Here is a 12,394-nt window from a genome sequence, read left to right as displayed (position 1 = left end):
CCTAAACTTTGTCCGTCCGCGGGATCGGCAAATCCACCGCGTGCGTTTCCGGACCGGGACTTCACTCTCGCAAGCGAGCACGTGGGGGTCTCGTGCGTTGCACAGCACGGACCTCATGCTCACTGCTGGGTGAACCCGGCACGGTCCCCGAAACAACGACAGCCGCTACTCTGCTTTCTTTCCTCACATGTCGCCGTCGTCGCCATTCGACCCACGCACACCTGCGTGTTACGACGCTCACACTCCATTCCATCACATTCACACCGGGAGACGCGGCTGCGTGCTCCCGCATGCCAACCGACATCTCCCTCACATACCGCTCTCTCACACACACGGTCTCCCTTGCATTCGGCCGTTCACTCACGCGTGCCTCACTACTCACACAAACCATACTACTTACACACGCGGGGGCACTCACCCGCGGTGCCTCATCCACACTCCGTGCCTCACTCACACACACGGCCTCTTCCACACACGGGGTGCTGGGAAGCACGTACTCCGGTACAGTCGCCACCACACCACTCACACACGGGGTCGCTTCCACACACGAGGACGCACTCACACCTTGCACCACACACACAGGGACAACCACACTGGGGATTCGTGTCCCCACAAGAGTCTCCGGGGCCTCTATACCCCCAAGCTCTCCAAGCACCCGTTCGCAGCACTCCTCCCCTCGAACTCGCAAAGCACGACCGAACTCACCTGGTCGTGACTCGCCTCAAGGGGGCATACTCCCTCCCCTCGTTCCTGGAGGAGGCCATCCAGCTGCTCGCACCGGGTCCCTGCACGGTCCGCCAGCTCAACCTCATGGTCCTCCACTACCTCTGTGTGTGTGTGCGTCACTTACCCCGTCTTCATCGTGCAGTCTTCCCTCTATCGTTCCCATCTCCCGTGTCTCTGCCAACTCTTCACCCTTTACCTCCCTTTGTCTCCACTATTATTTCCGTTGTCGTCACCTCGTGTCTCGTCTCGCACGTTTTGGTCTCCCCATTTAATTTTTCCCTTTCGGTCACCGTCGATTCTTCTGTCACGACCCTCGCCCAACACGCCCCCGAATTTTTTTTACCCGCCTCCACCGCGGGCCTGTCAGCCGTTGCACCCCTTCCAGCTCGTTTGCTCCCACACGTGGAGTCGCCATTCCCAGCTCCCTGGTCACAGCCTTCATGCCCGCCTGCAGGCATCGGCCCATGTTCTGCGTCTCACCCCGTAGCTCTTTCATTTCTTCCTTCATGTTTGTTTCCATTCCGTTCATTTGTTGTGTATTCGCATCCAATTTTTGTGTATTCGCATCCATCTTCGTTTTTACTTCGTCCATTTGCTTGTTCATGTTCGCATTCATCTTCGCTGTCATTTCCGCATTCATTTGTGCCAGCATGGTGAATAGCTGGGCCATGTCGGGTGCGCTTGGGTGAGCCGTTTCGGCAGGGGTCGGGGAAGGGTTTTGGTGGAGACGGGGGGGGAGGTGTCATACATCGCGGCCGCTGCCGCACCCATTTCGGGCTCTGGGTTCAGTTGGGCGAGTCCGTGTTCCTGCACAATCAACATTTCCTGCTCGGGGATTCCATCCTGGACCATGGATTCTACACATTCTACATCCATTTCTAATACCCCCGGCTCCCGCTCGCCTTGAGACGCCATCTTGCTTCTCGTGAAGGGTTAATTTCGCTCGCTCGTAATTTGGAGGGAATCGGGGGTCGCTTCTCTCACCCCTGGACCGATTCCCGTGAATTTAGCCGGAGACAGGAGAGCCCGTTTTCCTGTTCTCCGATACCAGTGCCGCGAGGAGGGCGATGGATTTGTATCGCACGACCTGACACCAGTGTTACGGATTCGCGCCCGCCGGCGTGCTGACGGCCACGTAACTCGAATCGCGGCACGTCGCCCACCGGACGGACAATCCAGTCGTGACCCTCTCGGACTAACGCCGGGAACCAGTCACGGGTGGACCTTTCGGTCTCACCGCGATCGAGCCAATCGGCCCCCGCGTGGGATAGGGTTGCTCGCCAAATTCGACCTACCTAAGTACCCACACGGAGGGTAGACCGGGCGATCGCACCTCGCCGCAGGTCGACTTCGGACACGGGCCACTTAAGCGACCTGTTCCGTACTATCGGGATAACCGAGCGGTGTTATCGTCGGCCTCGACGGTTCGATTAATTATCGGGCGTATTCAGCCCACTACCAACCCTTTACGTGAAGCAAGATGAGGATTCAATGAGAGAAATGACGAAGCGAAGCGGGAAACAGTTCAACATAAAGCACATTTATTCGCGATGAACGGAAAGCACACATATACAATTCCACCAAAAGCACATAGAAGGAAAAGAAACACAATGCAATTTTACACAAAAAGCAAATGTAAAAGCGAAGACACAATGCAGAGCTATCCGACTACCGAGCACACGGCAACACTTATACAATTCTACTTCACAGACGGCGCCGACAACACATACCCAAAACCAAGAAAAAGAACACCCTCAAGGATGAGGCGGGCCTGAGGCCGAGACCGGGTCGGGCCTACCCGTCTGGTGATGAGACGCGGAGCGGCGATGGTGCCTCAACTCCGCGGGCCTCGCGGACAGTGTCTGGTAGGGGGTGGGAAGGGGGCCCCCTTGGTCGCACTATCTCAGCGCGGGGGGAAACAGGAGGGGGTTGCTGATGCTCGGGGAAAGGAGGATTTTTACTCTGTCTCGAGTCCTGCGACGAGCGTCTCCACCTCGACCAGGTCGCGCCGTCGGCCTCCCTGGTGTGCAGCTCCCGGCACGACGCGAGCACCCCCTCGTCTGCCTTCGCCGCCTCTCCACAGCTCCGTCCTCTTCGCTCCGACTCCAACGCACACGACGACGACGACGACCAACAACCCCTTTTCTGACGAACGCAGCCGCTTATATAAGCCCCGTGGCTTCGCCTTTGACCCCCTGCCTTCGACCTTTCACCTCGCTCCCCATTGGCCCGAGAAAAAGTGGGCGTGAATGCATTTTGATCCATGAATTTGCATATAGCGACCGCCCTCCAACGCCCTGGAGGCGGGGCCAAATCGCCCCTCGCTCACCGATTGGACGGAACAAAAGTGGGCGTGTGTCGTTTTGATCCGTTTTTGGAGCGGAAAGTCCGTGGTTTTGTACACGCTGTTCGGCGCGCGCCCTGCACGAGTCCAATACCGGTACCCACAAGCGGCGCAAGAACGGTGGCGATGCGACGGTTGCGAGGGTTGACGGTCAAGGTCGTGGCTGTTGTGGTGAAGCGGCGTTGTGGTGGGTGGTTGATGTTGTGATGACTGTTGATGGTGGTAACAATGGCGGTTGGTCCAAAATAAAGATAGTAAAAGAAAAACGGCTATCCTGAAGAGTCGCAGCACGCATGAATAACATTTATTCCCTCTAGACAACGGGTTTGGGCCTAACTACACATATACTTACCGAGATATCTCACCTAAGGGACCTGAATGGTGGTTTGCGAATTTGGTAACCACAACAATATTCATTGAGGACCCAATGGGGAAATCAAATAAATAACAAGAGGGGGAGCACTTGGTTGAGTGCAAAACCTCCGCCGCCAATACTGCTGGGTCACTTAAGTGAACCTGATATCCTGTTCATTGTAGGTCAAAACGGATCAGACTCGACTGAACCACGATTGAATAAACTAAACGAGATCGACGTGCATGCAGAAATGCCAAAAAAAAATAATAATCGAAATTTTTTTGGAAAAAAAATTGCAAAATTTCTGGGTTTTTTTCTCCAACAATTTTTTTTTGGGGGGGGGGTTGGAAATCATTAAAAACATGTAGAAATGTAAAAAAAAAAATTCAAATATTTTTCAAATAAAATCGAAAATTTTTTTGATAAAAAATTGCAAAATTTGTTTGTTTTTTTTCTCTCACAAAATTTTTTTGGGGGGGGGTTGGAAATCACTTAAAACATGTAGAAATGTAAAAAAGAAAAATTCAAATATTTTTCAAATAAAATCGAAATTTTTTTGAAAAAAAGTTGCAAAATTGTTTTTTTTTTCTCTAAATTTTTTTCTTTGGGGGGGGGGGGGTTGGAAATCACTTAAAACATGTAGAAATGCAAAAAGAAAAATTCAAATAGTTTTCAAATAAAATCGAAATTTTTTTGAAAAAAAATTTTTTTGGACCAAGTCCAAAATATAATGGCATGCTCCTTGGACCATACCTTATCCCCCCACCAAGTTTCGTCGAAATCCGTCCTGGAGTTTTTCGGTAATACTGTTCACAAACAAACAAACAAACAGACAGTGGTGAAAACAGTAACCTCCGTCCATCTTCGATGGCGGAGGTTAATTATTATAAACTAATATGTGACTTTCCTTATGGAGTATATATATATATATATATATATATATATATATATATATATATATATATATATATATATATATATATATATATATATATATATATATATATATATATATATATATAAAACAACGAAAAGCACGATGAGGCAATGAGGCGATGAGGAGGTGAGTCGTTGAGTCTTTGAGCCGGTTCGGCAGTGAAGCTGTCCATCAGTTTGTGAAGGCCATATGCCGATGAATGAAGTCCTGTTTGAACGTTGATTCACCAGGTCCCTTAAGACCCCTAAAGCCCCAAAGACCTCGAAGACCCCCTCGACCCAAAAGACCCTGACGACCCCAAGGACCAAAAAGACCCAAAACTCCCTAAAGACCCAAAAGACTCTGAAGACCCCAAAGTTACTGAGCACACAAAAGACCCCAAAAACCCAAGAGTCCCTGAGGACGCAAAAGTCCCTGAGGACCCAAAAGACACCAAAGACCCAAAAGACACTGAAGACACAAAAAGACAATGAAGATGCAAAAGACCCTGAAGACCTCAAATACTCAAAAGTCCCAAAAGACTGTGAAGATCAAAAAGTCAACAAGGAGCCAAAAAATCCTGAAGACCTAAAATAACCGAAATACCACAAAGACCCCGAACACTCAACAGACATACAAATAGGCTTGAAAACTTGACCTCTGTCCACCTTTAGTGGTGGAGGGAATAAATGCACAATCAATAAAATGAACAAGCACTTCTTGAATAATCGACAGAGTGATCTCCTCAATGGCGAAATGTGCCTCTGTTTTGTGCATTTCCTGATTAAACCGACGAGGACGGGATTCCAAACGGAGTTGGGATGGAGGTGGCAAAAATACAAATGGCACCTTCTGTCCTCGAGCCGGCAAGCTGGGAGCAACAATTCACATTGATTGCCACATCTGATGCAATTTAAATGCTCTCATGGTGGAGGTGCTCCATTTGAAACTGTTTGTTGGATAGATGGAGCTTTTTGATGACGATGGTCTGAAACAACAATGTGTATTGGTGTCAAAGCCGGTGACCAATTATAAATTAATGGTGGTATACCAAGGGGAACTTTATTGATAAATCCATGGAGCTTGAGGACCTTGATGGAGTACATGTGCACACCTTGTCTCCCCCATATCATGAATGCACAATTATCATCTCCTCACAGGTAAACATCACAAGCAATGCAGTGTGGAGAGTTACCCCTGCCCATTGGGAGAGATGAGGAACCAAGCAGGTGGAGAGTAATCATGGATAGACGGCTTCAAAGTTCGTTGAAAACTTAAAACATCAACAATTAACAACAAAATAAAAATAATTCTGTCCAATATGAGGGATATGTTATTAATATTAATCATTAATTAATTATATTGAATGTATAAATCACAATATGATTCACACATCATTGATCTCGTGTCTTCTTGCTTTATATTTGGGATTTCCTCCCAACGTCCTCATTAACATTTCCTCCTCCTTCCTCATCACAGTAAAATTTCCATTGTTACAGTTATTAATTGTGGTGTGAAGTTTACAAAGTTTCCCACACCTGCAGCTCCAGTGGCGCAATCGGTCAGCGCGCGGTACTTATAATCAGTACTTGGGTGATGCCGAGGTTGTGAGTTCGAGCCTCACCTGGAGCAAGTATTTTTTCGATATCGTGTGTGTGGTTCAGAGGGCACCAAACTCGACGAAACAGATGATCGTCAAATTGAAGTCTTCACTTTCGTGTTCTTCATCAGATTGGTTGTATTTTTGTCATGTTTCGGTAAGTTTTTGATTCGTGAGTTTATTTGTTATGAAAATCGTGGTGGGGGGTTGTGGGATTTTGTGGTGGCAAATACTGAGGGTTTGAAAAGTGATTCGGAGCTTTGAATGGGTGAAGTTAATAAGTGGGGGAGGGGGGTCTGCATCAGAGAATTGGGGAACCTTCAACAAGCAAATGCAGAGAGTGCTTGGTATATAATCTAGATATACATATATGTTCACATGTATATTCCCCAGTGAGGTGTCACGGTGGAGGCAGAGACCTGGGTGGTGGAGCAGGGAGATCCGTCGGGTTATGTGGGAAAAGCAGGTGTTCATTGAGGACCCAATGGGGGAATCAAATAAATAATTATAAACTAATATGTGACTTTCGTTATGGTGTATATATATATATATATATATATATATATATATATATATATATATATATATATATATATATATATATATATATATATGTATATATATATATATATGTATATATATATATATATATATATATATATATATATATATATATATATATATATATATATATATATATATAACAACGAAAAGCACGATGAGGTGGTGAGGCGATGAGGAGGTGAGACAGTGAGGAGATGAGGCGGTGAGTCGTTGAGACAGTGAGGAAATGAGGGGGTGAGTCGTTGAGGCAGTGAGGTGATGAGGGGTGTGTCGTTGAGGAAGTTCAGCAGTGAGTCGTTGAGAAGATGAGAGTGAGGAGGTGAGGTGATGAGGTGGTAAGTCGTTGAGGCAGTGAGTCGTTGAGGAGATGAGGCGGTGAGTCATTGAGGAAGTAAAACAGTGAGGAGATGAGGCGGTGAGTCGTTGAGGAAGTGAGACAGTGAGGAGATGAGGCGGTGAGTCGTTGAGGCAGTAAAACAGTGAGGAGATGAGGCGGTGAGTCGTTGAGGGAGTGAGACAGTGAGGAGATGAGGCGGTGAGTCGTTGAGGAAGTTCGGCAGTTAAGCTGTCCATCAGTCTGTGCAGACCATATGTCAATTAATGAAGTCCTGTTTGAACGTTGATTCACCAAGTCCCTTAAGACCCCGAAAGCCCAAAAGACCCCATCAACCCAAAAGACCCTGAAGACCCCAAGTACCGAAAAGACCCCAAAGTCCCCGAAGACTCAAAAGACTCTGAACACCCCAAAGTTACTGAGGACACAAAAGACCCCGAAGACCCAAAAGACACCGAAGACCTAAAAGTTCCCGAGGACCCAAAAGACCCTGATGACCGAAAAGTCACCAAGTTCCGAAAATATCCGAAAGACCCGAAATCCTCCAAAAACCCAAAAGACTCCAAAGACCCAAAAAACAACAAAACCCAAAAATACCCTGACGACTCAAAATAACCCAAAGACCCAAAAAGACCCCAAAGACACAAAAGTCCCTGAAGACCCAAAAGACTCTGAAGACCGAAATCACCCTCAAGACCCAAAAATACCCTAAAGAAACAAAATAACCCAAAGAGCCAAAAGTCACCAAAGAACTAAAATACCCCAAAGACCCCAAATTTCCTGAAGACCCAAAAGTCCCTGAGGACTCAAAAGACCCCAAAGACCCAAAAGTCCCTGAAGACCCAAAAGTCCCTGAGGACCCAAAAGACTCCAAAGACCCAAAAGACACTGAAGACCCAAGAAGACAATGAAGACGCAAAAGACCCTGAAGACCTCAAAGATCCAAAACTCCCCAAATACTCAAAAGTCCCAAAAGACCCCATAGACTCAAAAGACTCCGAAGAGCCAAAAGACCCTGAAGACCCAAAATGCGCCAAATATTCCCAAAGACTGAAAACTCAATAGACATATAAAGAGGGTTGAAAACTTAAACTCCGTCCACCTTTAAGGGTAAAGGGAAAAACGTACAATTAATCAAATGAACACCAGCCTGGTGTTGGTTTGTGGTTCGGGTGGTGGCTTGAGACCCTCAGGTCCTGAGTTCAAGCCCCGTTGGCCGCTGAATGAATACACCAGGGAGTTGACTCAGCCTGTCATCCTTCCGAGGTCGGCGAAATGAGTACCAGTGTGCACTGGTGGAGGGGCACTGCATCAGTGACACAGTCACGCTTCCAAGAAATGATAGTTCCCCCTCAGCGAAGCTGCCATACGCAAGAAGCAGAAAAATCAAATGAACAAGCACCTCTCGAATAATAATAATCGATAGCGTGATCTCCTCAATCACGAAATGTCCCTCTGTTTTGTACATTTCCTGATTAAACCGACGAGGACGGGATTCCAAACGGGGTTGGGATGGAGAGGGCAAAAATACAAATGGCGCCTTCTGTCCTCGAGCCGGCAAGCTGGGAGCAACAATTCACATTTATTGCCACATCTGATGCAATGTAAATGCTCTCATGGTGGAGGTGCTCCATTTGAAATAGTTTAGTGGATATGTGGAGCTTTTTGATGACGATGGTCTGGAATAAAAAATTTGTATTGGTGTCAAAGCCGGTGACCAATTATAAATTAAAAATGGGATACCAAGGGGAACTTTATTAATAAATCCATGGAGCTTGAGGACCTTGATGGAGTGCGTGTGCAAACCTTGTCTCCCCCATATCATGATTGCACAATTATCTGCTCACAGGTAAACATCACAAGCAATGCAGTGTGGAGAGTTACCCCTGCCCATTGGTGGATATGATGAACCAAGCAGGTGGAGAGTCATCATGGAAAGACGGCTTCAAAGTTCATTGAAAACTTAAAACATCAACAATTAAAAATAAAATAAAAATAATTCTGTCCAATATGAGGGATATGTTATTAATATTAATAATTAATTAATAATATTATTGAATGTATAAATCACAATATGATTCACACATCATTGATCTTGTGTCTTCTTGCTTTATATTTGGGATTTCCTCCCAACGACCTCATGAACGTTTCCTCCTCCTTCCTCATCAGAGTTAAATTTCCATTGTTAAAGTTATTAATTGTGGTGTGAAGTTTACAAGATTTCCCAAACCTGCAGCTCCAGTGGCGCAATCGGTCAGCGCGCGGTACTTATAATCAGTACTTGGGTGATGCCGAGGTTGTGAGTTCGAGCCTCACCTGGAGCAGGTATTTTTATCGATATCTTGTGTGTGTTTTTGAAGTCACCAAACACGACCAAACAGAAGATCGTCACATTTCACTCTTCATCGGATTGATTGTCTTTTTGTCATGTTTCGGTAAGTTTTTGATTCGCGAGTTTATTAGTTTTGAATATCGTGGTGGACGGTTGTTGGATTTTGTGGTGGCAAATACTGAGGGTTTGAAAAGTAGTTTGAAGCTTTTGATTGGTTGAAGTTAATAAGTGGGGGAGGGGGTGGTTCTGCATCAGAGAATTGGGGAACCTTCAACAAGAAAATGCAGAGAGTGCTTGGTATATAATCGAGATATACATATATGTTCACATGTATATTCCCCAGTGAGGTGTCACGGTGGAGGCAGAGACCTGGGTGGTGGAGCAGGGAGATCCGTCGTGGAATTCGGAAGAAGCAGAAGGTCGTCATTAAGGCCAAAATAAGAGGATTAAAGTACGACTCAGCGTCGTGTTGGCTTCGTGGTTGGGGTGAATGGCTTGGGATCTTCGGGTCCTGAGTTCGAGCCCTGTTGGCTGCTGAATTAACACCAGGTGGGGTTCACTCAGCCTGTCATTCAACCTTCGGAGGTCGCCGAAATGAGTACCAGTGTACTGGTGAAGGTGCCCAGCATCAGCAGCATCGTTGTGTCCCAACAAAATGACAGCTTCCCAGCAGCTGAGCTGCCTTATGTCAGTGGAAGAAGATGTGTCGGGTAAACAGATGTCGAAAAGAGAATAACTCGGTACCCCACAAGAGAATGTGAAAAACAAATTGCCAAAAATGTGAAACATGACATCACAGCATTCCCAAAGTGTGGAAGGGGTAAATTAATGGGTAATGCAAGTGTGGGCTCTTTGAGGAATTACAAAGGGAGATTGGTTGGTGATGTGAGTGAGATGGCAGCCGTTTATGAAATACAGTGCTGTCGTTATTTTGCTTCAAACGTTACAGAAGGATTTGTCAAGGGATTTTTCAATAGCTGAGAGTATCTATTAAGCAGGTGAGTATGGGCATTGAGATCCAGGTGGAGGAGGGAAGGAAGTGGAGAAGCAGTTTTGGAAAGATGAGGGATGATCAATCTCGAGGACCAGATAACATGCATCCATCCGAGTATTGAGGGTGAGGGAGGTGATGGAGCAGATAAGCAGGATTCTAACCGACATCGAAACAGCTCATTTGGAGTCAGGACAGGTGCAGTTAGGTAGATTGAAGAATAATAATTATATTGCATAAATATTTCATAAAGGACCAAGAGAATCATTTCGGAACCATAGACCTATTTGTTTGACTTCAGTTCTGAAGGTGTTGGAGACATTATTTTCGGACCAACAGGGAATCAAACAAAAAATTAAAAACTAATATGTGACTTTGGTAATGGTGGATCGATATAATCTACAAACAAAAAACGAAAAGCACGACGAGGTGGTGAAGCCGTGAAGCTGACCGTCAGTCCGTGAAGACAGGATGCCTTTCAAATCATGTCATGTTTGAACATCAATTCACCAAGACCCTTAAGACCATAAAGCCCCAAAAGACCCCAAAGACCCAAACCTCACCGAGGCCACAAAAGATCCCAAAGACCTAATATTGCACTGAAGACCCAAAAGTACCAAAAGACCGTGAAGACACCAAAGTCACCGAGGACCACAAATACCTTAAAATCACGGAGGATCCAAAAGACCCTGAAGACCTAAAAGACCCCAAATACCCAACAGACATACAAACAGGGTTGAAAACATAACCTCCGTCCACCTTTATTGGTGGAGGGAATAAACGCACAATAAATCAAATGAACAAGCACCTCTCGAATAATCGATAGTGACATCCTCAATGGCGAAATGTCCCTCTGTTTTGTACACCACCTGATTAAACCGACGAGGACGGGATTCCAAACGGGGTTGGATGGAGGAGGCAAAAATACAAATGGCACCTTCTATCCTCGAGCCGGCAAGCTGGGAGCAACAATTCACATTTATTGCCACATCTGATGCAATTTAAATGCTCTCATGGTGGAGGTGCTCCATTTGAAACAGGTTGGTGGAGAGATGGAGCTTTTTGATGCTGATGGTCTGAAATATTTTTTTTTATTGGTGTCAAAGCCGGTGACCAATTATAAATTAATGGTGGTATACCAAGGGGAACTTTGTTGATAAATCCATGGAGCTTGAGGACCTTGATGGAGTACATGTGCACACCTTGTCTCCCCCATATCATGACTGCACAATTATCATCTCCTCACAGGTAAACATCACAAGCAATGCAGTGTGGAGAGTTACCCCTGCCCATTGGGAGATATGATGAACCAAGCAGGTGGAGAGTCATCATGGATAGACGGCTTCAAAGTTCATTGAAAACTTAAAACATCAACAATTAACAATAAACTAAAAATAATTCTGTGCAATATGAGGGATATGTCATAAATATTAATTATTAATTAATTATGATATTGAATGTATAAATCACAATATGATTCACACATCATTGATCTCGTGTCTTCTTACTTTATATTTGGGATTTCCTCCCAACGTCCTCATGAACGTTTCCTCCTCCTTCCTCATCAGAGCTAAATTTCCATTGTTAAAGTTATTAATTGTGGTGTGAAGTTTACAAGATTTCCCAAACCTGCAGCTCCAGTGGCGCAATCGGTCAGCGCGCGGTACTTATAATCAGTACTTGGGTGATGCCGAGGTTGTGAGTTCGAGCCTCACCTGGAGCAGGTATTTTTATCGGTATCTTGTGTGTGGTTTCGAAGTCACGAAACACGACGAAACAGAAGATCGTCACATTTAACTTCATCAGATTGGTTGTATTTTGCCATGTTTCTGTAAGTTTTTGATTCGTGAGTTTATTTGTTATGAATATCGTGGTGGGGGGTTGTTGGATTTTGTGGTGGCAAATCCTGAGGGTTTGAAAAGTGATTTGAAGCTTTGAATGGGTGAAGTTAATGAGGGGACTCAGGGAGGTCTGCATCGGAGTATTAGGCAACTTTCAACAAGAAAATGGAGAGAGTGCTTGGTATATATATATATATATATATATATATATATATATATATATATATATATATATATATATATATATATATATATATATATATATATATATATATATATATATGTTCCAGTGAGGTGTCACGGTCGAGGCAGGAAGAGACCAGGGTGGAGGAGCAGGGAGATCTGCCCTGTTATGTGGCAGAAGCAGAATATATTGTTACGGATTCGCGCC

The 12,394-nt window shown here is 45.3% G+C and overlaps 3 non-coding genes across 3 annotated transcripts; all 3 read left to right on the top strand.

The window, feature by feature from the left end:
• Positions 1 to 5,884: 5,884 nt before the first annotated feature.
• TRNAI-UAU (transfer RNA isoleucine (anticodon UAU)) lies at positions 5,885 to 5,973 on the top strand. The gene is given in 2 exon segments: positions 5,885 to 5,922; positions 5,938 to 5,973. It is a non-coding gene; the product is annotated as a tRNA-Ile (tRNA).
• Positions 5,974 to 9,074: 3,101 nt separating this feature from the next.
• Positions 9,075 to 9,163, top strand: TRNAI-UAU (transfer RNA isoleucine (anticodon UAU)). The gene is given in 2 exon segments: positions 9,075 to 9,112; positions 9,128 to 9,163. It is a non-coding gene; the product is annotated as a tRNA-Ile (tRNA).
• A 2,633-nt stretch (positions 9,164 to 11,796) lies between these two features.
• On the top strand, positions 11,797 to 11,885 carry TRNAI-UAU (transfer RNA isoleucine (anticodon UAU)). The gene is given in 2 exon segments: positions 11,797 to 11,834; positions 11,850 to 11,885. It is a non-coding gene; the product is annotated as a tRNA-Ile (tRNA).
• Positions 11,886 to 12,394: the final 509 nt, after the last annotated feature.

The sequence above is a fragment of the Eptatretus burgeri genome, chromosome 13 (genome assembly GCF_056783735.1).
Source record: "Eptatretus burgeri isolate ZD-2024b chromosome 13, Ebu_testis_v1, whole genome shotgun sequence".
NCBI classification, from domain to species: domain Eukaryota; kingdom Metazoa; phylum Chordata; class Myxini; order Myxiniformes; family Myxinidae; genus Eptatretus; species Eptatretus burgeri.
Note: the sequence above shows the minus strand (reverse complement) of the source record. Positions and strands in the feature narration are given on the sequence as shown.